The 13,195-nt window shown below is 41.0% G+C and overlaps 1 long non-coding RNA gene across 1 annotated transcript; it reads right to left on the minus strand.

Moving 5' to 3' along the window:
• Positions 1 to 2,833: 2,833 nt before the first annotated feature.
• Positions 2,834 to 11,034, minus strand: LOC113013115 (uncharacterized). The gene is made up of 3 exons (XR_003270789.1): positions 10,790 to 11,034; positions 6,898 to 6,899; positions 2,834 to 2,852 (listed from the first exon to the last, which is right to left on the minus strand). It is a non-coding gene; the product is annotated as an uncharacterized LOC113013115 (long non-coding RNA).
• Positions 11,035 to 13,195: the final 2,161 nt, after the last annotated feature.

Here is a 13,195-nt window from a genome sequence, read left to right on the forward strand (position 1 = left end):
AGTAACTTTAGCGCAAAGTGATTTCTATTGAATTCTAACATGTTGCATTCTTCTGTTTAGATGTTGCAGTTTTGCAAATGAAGATGACCTCTTTGGTGGACTTGTCTAAAATTGATAGAGATACCTTCCTTACACAGGTAAGTATATTTTTATTTATTCAGAAATTCTATCAGATCGTCAAACAATTGCACCATAAAAAGTTTATCGACAACAAATTACAGGGAATGCACCCATTATCCCCACTGACTCATAAGGATAAAGGGAATGAGGGCAGGCTCCTTATTACACTAAATGGTAAAAATACCGGGCCACTAACACGTTAAAACTACAGGAGCCGATCTCTCAAAAAACCATGAAATGACAACTTCATAACATGAAGCTCCAGGTGCACAGTTTTTCTGCTGATGTGCCCCAGAATCTGGCAACCCTCATCTGTAACGTTATGTGGTCTGACACTTTGTGACTGAGTTGCTGTGATTTTTAACAACTTCCACTCTGTAATGATACCACTTACAGTTGATCATGGAATATGTAGGAGGGATGAAATTGTTTGACTTGTTGCAGCAGTGGGGTCTCATTTTAGTGTGTGTGTGTGTGTGTGTGTGTGTGTGTGTGGAATACCCGACTTCAAAAATTTCCACAATAAGCTAGGATGCAAGTAAACAAAAATTCGCAACCAAATTCCTCTGCAAAACTGTTGCATACAAAACTGCTATCATAATTTAAAGAATATGCCTTTTCATTGGACAGCGATTCCTTTGGGTGAGCATGTCTAATATCCCACTCTGAGAAATGACTGCATGGGGCCATACTATGAACTGAATAATCATCCTAATTTACTCCACAGTGTTCACACATGATAGACATGCACAACCACAAAAGTACATATTTCAACATAAAAATAGTTTCTGTGAGCAGAGTTTTGTAAAACCTTTGCTACTTCTTTCTTACATTTATAAAAGAAATCAGTGATCATATCTCTCGCTCTTCTTTTTTTCTCTCTGTAGATCAAAATTTTTCTTATATCCATAGGGCTGCCCCAACACATGATCATCCAACTCATAAGCAGCAAACCACAGATTGGTGGAACTACAGCGCCCTCTACTGGCACAACATGAACATCTATTGACAGCTTCAAGAGCTTTTTCATTTCAGCTGCTGAATGAAGTTTTGGCTTCACTGTTATTTAACACACATTTTTAATAATTAAGTTCACTTCTCAAGAGCAGCTTTTAAAAGCAACACGTTAGCCTGACTCTCCAGTTCTATAATCTAAAATGAATTAATTTGTGCTTAGAAATTGTTAGATTAAATATTATTTTTGGTGTGACTATCCTTAGTCTAGAACTGATACACTCATTATCCACAACTGGAAAACACGAAGAACAGCTCAGATAAAATAATTATAGTGGAAGATTTTAACATTAATTGATGCTGATAATGACAACCTCACTTTCTGAAAACTGTTAAATATCCCAATTCTTTGATCTTTGGGCTGAAGGAAGAACAACACTTGGTGTATAAGTGCTCAATCAACAATCTCTTTATTCCATACAATTCTCTTTATTCCATACAACACTTTGAGTATAAACGGCTGGAGGGGAGATGTGGACAGCAGGGTGTCTGCCAGATCTCGAATGTCTGACCATTTCTCACGTTCTTATAGCTTCAGCCCCCCTCCAAAGTCATAAAACCTAAACTTCCACATTCTTTCTCTCTCAGTGAGCCTAAGTTATGACATTGGCTTCCTGTGCAGTATGTTCTGTTCTTTCTAATCAGACAATTAAGGCCATGATCCTCTGAAAACAGCATTTCTTATAATTCAGCAGTATAATGCATCATAAAACAGTGTAATGATTTCACAATCTTTAATCCAAGGTATAATGTGGCCTATAGCCGTATAATGATTCAACAATTCTTCAATTAGAAGTCTAAGGTGGCATAAGATAGTATAATAATCTCACAAAATACTGTAACAAAATTTAAACAAGCGCTTCCTCCTTTGTTACCTTCTTCAATGCCATGTGTTAACACGTGTTACTCTGTAAAAAAGAAAAAAAAAGATCTTCCCTAAAGCTAGAAAATCTTACTGCTCATCACTGTTAGAAGAAAGTAGGAACAAGCCTTGGTTGGCTCAACAGAGCTCTGATAGCGAAAATCTGTTTAAAAAGTTGTACGTTATTTACAAGTTTCTGACCACTTATAAAATGTGTTCAATGTTCTGCCCATGGTGTTGGATTGTCAATGCAACCCTCTTCTCCCACTCTTCATACACTGATAGCAACACCGCAGGAGAAATGCCAGCACAGGCATCCAGTATCCGTAGTTTGAGGTGCTGCAGATCTCGTACCATAGACAATATCCTTCAGATGACCCCAAAGATAAAAGTCTAAGGGGGTCAGAAACTGTTCATCTAGGAATGCTCGGACCTGGCGCCCATAATGTGGTGGTGCACCATCTTGCTGGAAAAACTCAGGGAACGTGCCAGCTTCAGTGCATAAAGAGGGAAACACATCATCATGTAACTGTAGTTAACCTCTGACATGTCAATGGCTGTGAACAAAGAGAAACTTGTAAATAACTCATGAAAGAATAAAGTTACGTTGAAACCAAGCACACCATTGTTTTTCTTGTGCCATTACCAATAAGTTTGATGTGTCACATGGCCCTCTTCCTATTGAAGAAACAAAAGTTGTATCCAAGATGGCCGACTTCTAAATGGCCACCATGGTCACCACCCATCTTGAGGAGTTTGCCCCCTCACATATACTAATGTGCCACAAACAGGACTTTAATATCACCAACCATTCCCATGTTATTACGGTGTATCCATATAAATGGCCCACCCTGTACTATAGAATCATGAGGCGTATGAGAGAAAAAATTCAATGGGTCATGCAGCACCCTCTGGTGGTTGCGCTGTGTGTGTTTGTTGTTGCAGCTTGGGAATAAACAGAGTCACCACGTTAAGACAGAGCCGTCCCAGTCTCATTAATATTGCTGCTATCATACACCCAAGATTTACCAAAACAAGAGAAAGATGTGAACTACGGTGTGTACAAAACTGCCAAACTGAAAGATTTTTTTTTAAACCAAAGATTCTCACTACCTGGACCATGCAGCAGATTTACCCTCCCATAATTTTTTCGAACGTTCCTATATTTGATCATTTTTACACACAGGAGGAGAGCTGTTGTTAGGACAATCAGGCACAATGGGACTTCTACCAAAAATAGCAGCTGGATTGAAAACAGCCAATTAGTGTGCAAAAAGATGGGAAGATGGAACTTTGATGTCTCTTATAGTAACCCATGTCTTGTCTTGTTGAATTTTATGTGTTTCTCTAGCTACAGATAGAGCATTGCTCCATTAATGCAAACTGCAAATGTATATGCATCAAGAAATGCCTTAGTACTTGATATTTACAATAGGTATATTACTTCTACCATCAGTAATTTCCAACCTTATAAATATAATTGGAATTGTACAAACATTAGCTCTACAGAGAAAACTGATAACAGCTGTAGGCACAGTTAGGCCTTGCAAAGCATGTAAACCACCGGGGAGGTTTAAAATGCATAAAATGCAAATAATTTGTAAAATATGCTGTCACACAGTTTATTCAACAAAATTGCCTATATCTGAGTCTCCTCATTCAACCTTTAAACTACACATAAGACACACAATAATAACATTGAGAACCAGTGGATCTTCTCTAATGTAAGGATGATTTCTACAACACATTGCTTCTAAATTCCTGCATCTTATTGTTCCTTTTTCCTTTCTAAATTAAAAATATACCAGACTTAGGCGATATCAGGAGATATTACTGTAGCCCTCTGAAGCAGGGAGGCGCAGATTGGTGAAGCTGTAGTGCCCTCTACTGTAACATCATGAATTTCCTTGATCAGGAAATTCAGTTGTTTTTTTCTGCATAAATATTTCTGTAGATAACTTTTTTCCAAGGTTTTCTTCACGATATATTACATTGAATAATCAAATTGAATAAGTAAAATATGTATTTGCTGGATTGCAAATGTTATCTAATAACCCACTTCTCATTCTGTTCATTAATTTTTTTCTAGTAATTTTAATACATGTTCAATAACTATAATAAAGAGACATACACAGTCACTCACTAGCTCACTCTTGTTTTTCTTTCTTTAAGCATCGACTTAGATATTGTAATACTATACCATATTATATTATATATAATAACAGAAATAATACTAATAAAAATAATTACATAAACCACAAAATAAATGCATGAACATGAGGTGCCTACAGAGAATTTATAGAGCTGTTCTTGGAAAAGCAAAACATGTTGATAACAGTGCATTCAGATCATAATTCTGATTGCAAAAGACAGGACAGGATGTGGAAAAAAAGAAAAGAAAAAACAATGGCAAACAGAGCCTTCAGCTTTCAGGCCCCTCTTCTTTTAAAATTAGGCTTAAAACTTTCCTTTTCGATAAAACATACAGTTACACTAGGGCTGGATCAGGTGACCCTGAATCCAGCCTTACCTACGTTGCGATAGGTCTAGGCTGCTGGGGACTTCAGAAGTTGTAGTTCTTCATCAGTTGCCTTTTACCCTCACTTTTTTGTTTCTTAACATATGTTTTTATGTGCAACTCTGCATTTAATTATTTGTTATTATTAATCTCTGTCTCTTTTCCACAGTATGTCTTTGTTCTGTCTCCCTTCCCTCAACTCTAAACAGTTGCGGCAGATTGCTGCCCCTCCCTGAGCCTGAAGCTGCCAAAGGTTTCTTCCTGTTAAAAGGGTGTTTTTCCTTCCCCAGTAGCCAAAATTCTTGCTCACAGGAGGCCGTCTGATTGTTGGGGCTGTCTGTATGATTGTAGGGTCTATGCCTTACAATCCGGTCTTTAAGTGATGACGTGATGAATCCTGCAGCCAGGCCAAAGTACACTGCATTTAATATGGCTGTTGTGTTTTTAATGTGTTTTAATGCTCTGTATCTTGTTTTATTTAATTTCAACAAGTTCCTAAAAACAGTCAGTGATCAATGTTGGCTTCTCTCGGTTTTTACTACTACTAATCATTTTAAAGCTCCGTTTTTAAAGCCTTACGATGTAACTACAGCCCAGCCCATGCAGCAGTATATTAATGACTAACCTCCTATTGTGGATGGATTATCTCAGTTGTTGTCCTGATTGACGTTTGGTCCGTTTACAGCATATGTGTCAAAGTCAAGGCCTGCGGGCCAGATTTGGCAATTATTATGGCCCCTGGGATGATATTTGATTAGTATTAGAATCGGCCCGCAGGTCATAGCCGCCTGCTGGGGTTTTGCACGCACCAATACTCCATTCCCCACAATACAACGGAAGCCCGCGAACTCACTGCAGTGCCAGAAGCGGGGCTCGGCTTCATTATTCATTCATTATTCATTAGCATTCAGAGCAGATGTCAACTTGCAGCAACTCCCCTCCCCAATAATGGCTAAACGGAAGGTGTACGGTGAGCACAGGGTATTTCAAGCCAGGTGGGAGGCAGAGTACATGTTCATGGAGGTAAAAGGCAAACCTGTTTGTCTTCTGTGTGGAGAAAGTGTGGCTGTAATGAAAGAATATAATCTAAGACAGCACTATGAAACCTCTAAGAAACACAAAGATAAGAATATGGACACAGATCAAAGGCTACAGAAGGTGGAAGAATTAAAACGAGGTCTTAAGTCCCGGCAGGCTCTGTTCACAAAAGCAAAATCACAAAGTGAGGCTGCTGTCAAGGCGAGTTTTCTTGTGGCAGAAGAAGTTGCAAAATCAGCCCGACCATTTAGAGAGGGAGAGTTTATCAAAAACTGTATGCTTAAAGTTTGTGACGCAGTCTGCCCAGACAAAAGGCAACTATTTTCAAACGTGAGCCTGAGCAGAAACTCTGTTGCTGAACGTGTAGACCAGCTGTCCACCAATCTAAAAGAACAGCTTGTGGAAAAGGGAAAAGATTTCATTGCATATTCCCTTGCTGTGGATGAGAGCACTGACACAACTGACATTGCCCAGTTGTCAATTTTCATTCGTGGAGTGGACTCCAGCCTGACCGTAACAGAAGAGTTTTTGGCGTTACATCCGATGCATGGCACGACTACAGGACAAGATCTGTATGAAGAGGTACCCAGATGTGTAAATGAGATGGGACTGCCTTGGGAAAAACTCGTGGGATTGACAACAGAAGGAGCACCCACGATGTGTGGACACAGGAGTGGATTGGTGGCAAGGATACGTGAGAGGATGCGAGATGAAAATGTCACAGAGGAGCTGTCAGCTTATCACTGCATAATACACCATGAGTCGTTATGTGGCAAAGCCTTGAAAATGGAACATGTAATGACCATCATAACGCGTGCAGTTAACTTCATCAGAGCCAAAGGTTTAAATCACCGCCAGTTCAAGGCATTTCTGGGAGAGTTAGATACAGAGTATGGTGACTTGCCCTATCACACAGATGTGCGATGGCTAAGCCAGGGAAAGGTGCTGCAAAGATGTTTTGAGCTTCGTGAGGAGATCTGTCTGTTCATGGAAAGCAAAGGGAAAGACACAACAGAGCTTCGAGATGAAACATTTATGTGTAAAATGGCGTTTCTGTGCGACATCACAAGCAATCTGAATGTGATGAGCCTGCAACTGCAGGGACGGGGGCGTGTCATTTCTGATATGTACAGTACGGTGAAGGCGTTTAAAACCAAGCTGAGTCTGTGGGAGACTCAGATGCAGAAAGAAAACTTGAGCCACTTCCCCAGCTGTCAGACCATGAAAGAGAAGCTCTCTACCGCTGTGTTCCCAAGTGCACAGTTTGCCGATAAACTCAACATACTTGCCGCTGAGTTCCGACGTCGATTTGCTGACTTTGAAGCTCAAAAAAGCAGGTTTGAACTACTTGCCAATCCTTTTGGAGTTGATGTGGAAAGCGCCGCACCACCAAACCTCCAAATGGAGTTGATTGAGCTCCAGTGCAATGACACACTGAGGGAAAAATATGAGAGAGTGGGTGCCGCTGAGTTTGCACGTTTCATCCCCGACACAATGCCTCAGCTGCGCATCCAAGCTGCTCAGACGCTCTCTGTGTTTGGCAGCACATACCTGTGTGAACAATTGTTCTCTTTGATGAAGCTAAACAAAACATCACACCGGAGCCGTCTTACTGATAAACACCTTGACTTAATCCTGAGGATTTCCTCAGCTCAGAGCCTGACCCCGAACATTGATGAACTCGTACAAAAGATGAGACACCACCAAGTATCAGGCTCAGTCTCAGACAAGTGAGTATCGCAGAACATTTACATACAGAGATGGGCAGTAACGCGTTACTTGTAAGGTCTTGGCTCAATAGGTTATGTGCAATCATTTTAATATGTTTTAATTAACATTGAACCAGTCCGGCCCTCAGCTTGTAGCAAATTTGTTTTTTTGGCCCTCTGATGTATTTGACTTTGACATCCCTGGTTTACAGCATCCTGCCATCCAAGTGCATTTGCCCCTAACCATTGGGAACTCTCGCATTAACTTTTATCGAGTGGAAAAAAGTCCTCCGTTTGCCCTCCAGCCTCACTGTTTATATTATGCTAAGATAGCTGTGTTGCTAGCGATCACGTAGCATATCATCATATACCAGCAAGCCAAACTTCATGTCACGGTCCCCGTGTCTCTCTGGTTGGCCCACGCTGGCTACAGGTTTTGTTGTTGTTAGTTTTGGTTTTTTGTCTCTCCTCCTCCTCTCTGGGTGGAGCTCATTACGGGCTCTCACTCTTGGCCCACGCACCCGTGTGATGGTGTCCACCTGCGGCTGATCTGGCTGATTTCCCCAGCTGCTATTTAAGGCAGTGGCACAGAGCAGCTCACCGCTGGAACGTTGAACCACCTGAGTTCGTGCTTGCGGCATATTCAAAGAAGAATCGCTTACATGTGTTTTATGTTGTGGAACTAACCTTGACCTTCTGTCTGTAGATTCTGGACCGAATCACCGGACCTGTCCAAGTGGGGCAGTGTGTGGAGTGTTGGAGCGAGTGCGGCTGAAGAGGAGTGCGTGTGTGCGGAGGAGCGGTGGCGGTGACTGAGTGGAAGAGGAAGCGTGTGTGTGGATTCCCCCCCCCTTCTCTCCCTGGAGCCCTGGACCCCCTCCCAACTCACTGTACATATATTTTGCACTAAGGTGATCCCTATTGTAAATAAATCCCCTTTTTGTTTCCTTGAAAGAACTGTCTGCACGTGGGTCCGTTCAGTAGCCATGACACTTCAGTAACAGTACAAAAGTCACTGCTGTTTACTTCTCTGACTTCATTTATGTCTGAAGTAATAGCAGAGCTGTAGGCCTTAATTTGTTTCAGAAATCTCTCGGGCAGAACATGGTGTATTATATTTAGATGGAAGCAAGCGAGCTAACTCCCTGCTAACTTCTAACTCTGTTAAATTTCATAAATTCAGTTTTCATGGATGCCTGGATGCTAAACTTAATTGTTACACCTAGTAAAGCAGCAATGCTGATCATTTTATTACAGATGAAATCATTTAGACAGTTTTTCAAGTCTCAGTAATGCTGCAGTGATCTATTGACGTAGGGACTAGCAGCGGAGTTTGGGCCCAGACTAGTGATGGTAAATTCGATTCTTTTTACTGAATCAAGTTTTAATGAGTCACTCACCAAAGTGAATCGGGTTTCTTGAGTCATTTGAGTCACTGAGTCAGTTGACCAGAGATTGCAAAAATGTATATTTTCACTCAAACTTAATTTGTTTCTCTTTTCATGTAAATCCTACTGCTAAGATGAATGAATGTAAAAGAAAACAAGTATTTTATAGAGCAAAAAAGAGCAAAAAAACTTCTAAAGGGAACATTTATTTTGTTTATTTTTATTTTATCAGTATTTTCCTTAAATGTGTCAAATATATATTTTCTCATCTAAATGTCCACTGAGCTGTGAGCCAGGGGGCGGTAATGCGCCTTAACATTGGTGGCCAACCAAGACCCGACGCCTTAATGCCCACTCACATCCTGGGCCATCTGACCTCAGGAATTCGCATGATAATTCGCAGTCCATCTGCATCTAAAGGATAAAGGACACTCTTTCGAGGATGCCAATGTTCACATTTTGGACAGAGAGGACAGATGGTTTGAAAGAGGAGTGAAAGAAGCCATCTATGTCCACTGTGAGCGGCCATCTTTGAACAGAGGCGGTGGTTTACGACACCAACCCTCTGCCATCTATAATCCAGTTTTGAGATCCCTTCCCAGACGCCTTAACGCCCACTCACATCCTGGGCCATCTGACCTCAGGAATTCGCATGATAAGGTTTGGCCAGGTTTCACAATGAACTTACCCGAAACTCTGGCTGATTGGGACCCACACCCAGTTTCACACCATGGCTCAGGCGATTAGAGGATCATCAGGTGGTCCTTTTGTCCCTCTGTGGGGGTCACTCCCACTAGGTTTATATCTGGGACTCTCCACCAGTTGACCTTAGAACTGAAGAAGCTTCTCGGATGAGAGGTGAAACGTCTTCAAGTAACTTAAAGAAGTCCAGACGCTTTTCTTTGCAAGCTCCTTTGACTACGATGACCTGGATGACTGAGAACCGTCACAGACAACCAAGAAGAAGAAGAAGCTGTGAGCCAGGAGGAGGGGGTGAGTGAGTCCTGAGTGATTCGCTTACACTACGATTCAACACAGCAAGGGAGAGGGTGAGTAACTCAAATGTGTTGTTAGCAGAGCGCTGCTACGGTGAACCGAGGAGCTATTGTCTTGATGTGAGCTTCTACTCAGGGTTTTTTCTTCTAGTTCAGAGCAGAAATGTTTTTGTTAAGAAACTGGCTGTTATTTTTTCCCCACGATTTTAATTATGAACTAGATATATTTCTACTAATGGAATTAGTTTGATAACAGCAACAGGGATGAGTCAGTGAGTCATTTGCGCTGGTGAATCATGATTCACGAGTCAGTAAAGTGATTGGATTGAACGATTTGTTCACGAATTGAATGGCTAATGACATCAGACTTAAAGACCGGATATAAAGCTACTTTAGGTAAATGTCGTTGTGAGTAGGCACTATATAAGTAAAATTGAATTGAATTGGATGTTTTGTTGTTGTTGTTTTTGGGCAGGATTTTGAATTGGATTTAACAGAGAGCCAATAAAGAGAGAAGCCAGTATAGGATAAATATGCTCTCTTTTTCTAGCCCCTGCTCTTGCTGCTGCATTTTGGATCAACTAAAGGTGTTTCAGGCAGTTGTATGACATCTTGATAATTACGAATTTGCCATGAGTCTGGGTTTTGTACGCAGTGTTTTCGGTTTTGGATTTTTGATTTTCGTGTATTTAATATTTTGAGGCAAAGGTCCTAGTTTTGGTCGTTATAGTTTTGAGCTCTGTTTGCATCCCTAGGTCTCAGTTTGATATCTAGCCTTAGGTTTTCTGTTCTCATTCCCTGTCCTCTTGTGTCTAGTTTCCTTTTGTATTATCCCTCTTTGAAGTCAGTCTTGTCTCAATGTTAAATTTTTTTTCTGCAGTCATGTTTCTGTTTAGTCTATCCTGTCTGCAAGTTCTGTACCCGTTTTCTCACTCTTGCCTATGTGATTTCCCGAGCATCTCCTGTGGTAGTTACTTGTGCCTTCTTGTCAGTGTTGGGAGATCACTTTTAAAATGTATTCCACGACAGATTACAGAATACATGTCCCAAATGTAGTTTGTAACGTATTTCGTTAAGTTACTCAGTGTGATTGACATACTCTGAATACTTTGAATTACTTAATATAGTGTCATGCTTTTTACAACTACAGTGGAACCCTGACTTACGAATACCCTGTTTCACGAAAAATTCAAGTTACAAAGGCACTGAACGGCAATATTTCTGCCCGTGTAACAGCAAAATGTCTGAGTAATGAAATCGGCTGGCTCTGATTGGCTGAGCCTACGATGCCCACAATGCCTTCCGAATAATGTGACAACCCCTTGGCTTCCGTACTTGCACTTCGCTGTTCCACTTGCACGACGTATTGTTGTTCTAGTTAGCAATTAGCCTATAGCCTATCGTTCAGCATCGCCTCACTCAAAACGTGCAATGGGTGATTCGACTTACGAAAATTTTCGACTTACGAAAGACTCTCAGGAACGAATTAATTTCGTAAGTTGGGGTTCCACTGTACATGAATGTACTATTGCTGTCACGGTCTCTGTGGCAGACAATGGGGATGTGGGGAAATTGGACCCAAATGCATGACTTAGTGCAAAGAAAGCAGTGCATTTATTTACAGTGAAACGAATATTACATAACAATAAATCCCTGTGAGTTCCCTCAACTCCTGTGATGTGCCTTCTTTCCAAAAGTCGATATTTAATCCTGTCTGCACACGTGTCTCCACACTCCCCACGCTCGCTGTTCTCTGTTGTCCCACGCTCCTCCTGGGGGGAAACAATAGACCAGGGCTCTAGAGTGCGACCAATTTGGTCGCAAACGCGACCAAATTTTTCAGTGGTGCGACTAAAAAAAAATATTTGTTCGCACAGGTAACAAAAGAAAAAAAAAAATCTCTGCAACTCTCCGTGTGGTCAACAACAGACACACATTATGCCCCTATCGTGGATTAAACCAATCAGAGATAGTCAGGGGCGGGACCTCTCTGATTGGCCATGGTCCAGTTGAAAGTGCAGGTGGAAGAGAGAGGTGAGTAGCTTGAATAAAGCGATATCAATTCATTAACGGATTCCACACAAAGACACACAGAGCGGACCCGACGCATCAGAATCAGCTTTGTCTTTCTCGGCTTTCTCACCCGACGGCCCGTAGACGGACACGCTGTCGGAGCTTAGCTATTCTGATGTGTCGGGTCCGATATGTGTTTATGTCTTTTTTGCGTTACATTCTGAGCTGCAGGTTTTGTCTGTCTCCAACCAAAATTCGCCGAGCCAGCAGCAAAGTAAGCAGCAAACTACGCTTCACATTTGATCAATGTCGTCATGAATTCCCTCTGACTTTTGCTGTTTTGCTTCCACCACAATAAAAATCACACTTCATGCACAGCTCTCTATCTCTCTCTGTACTTCAAGAACAGTTTCCCATCTCAAATCTCTGTTTTCTGCATTATTCACTTATTACCCACCAGTCTACCGTTGTTTACAGCGCTATCTTTTTCTTTTTTCACTTAAATGACCTCGGACAAGAAAGCCTAATTTCTGCTGTTCAATACTGAAGAAATTTAAACTTCTTTAAATTATACAAAATTGCAGAATATTGCAGAATATTTTTAAGGTTATCTGCTATAAAAAGCCAGACCAGGAAAATCTCCTTCATGTTTTTCTGTGTTTTATTCTCAGTTACTTTCACACAAAGGCATCTGCTGTGATGTTCACAATTCTGATGAAGTCTCACATGTATTAGTACTGATAAATGATCAGAATTATAATATTTCTGACTGTCTGAGGCAAAATTGAATCGAATCAGGACTTTGAGAACCGGAATCGAATGGATTACAGAAATCAGTGATGATACCCAGCCCTAGTGAGTAGCCTACGCCCGAGAAGTGGATGTAGCTGTGGGTAATAAGAAAAGATGAAAAGAACTATTGATAACTTTTTTGTCAAGTTAAGGCCTGATCCATCTGAAGTTCATAGCCACTGCTCTGACACAGTGCCATCAATCTTTGAATGTTGAAAAAGCACAGTGTATCCAGAAAACACATTATATGCTGCAATAAATGCACTGCCCAAGTGTCCCCTCTCCCCACTGCCTTTCAGCAGCATGCAAAAGCAAACAGGTCGTCAGAGGAGGCCAAGATGATGATTAAGTTTAACATTTTCTACAATATTGACAAAGCACTTTAAGCACAAGTTTGTTAGTTAATAATTTAGAAATGAATATTGTCTGTATGGACTCCCCCCCCAAAGAAAGTGCACATGTAAAACTGCGGTGTTAAGCGATGTGGTTGAAAAATTTGAGTGTGCCTAACTTTTGTGCCAGTGCGCCTAAATTTTTAAAGTTAGGCATACCGCCCATGTCAAAAAGTTAGTCTAGAGCCCTGCAATAGACGCAGCTGTCAAAACACTTAATTCCAGCAGGCATACACTCTAGTGATGGGATTTCCGGCTCTTTTTAGTGAGCCGGCTCTTATACAAAAATCAACTATTCACATTTCAACTTTTAACTATTTAAATTTTCAGCTTTTTCCTTTTACAAATTTAAAG

This window comes from Astatotilapia calliptera, chromosome 3 (genome assembly GCF_900246225.1).
Source record: "Astatotilapia calliptera chromosome 3, fAstCal1.2, whole genome shotgun sequence".
Taxonomy (NCBI): domain Eukaryota; kingdom Metazoa; phylum Chordata; class Actinopteri; order Cichliformes; family Cichlidae; genus Astatotilapia; species Astatotilapia calliptera.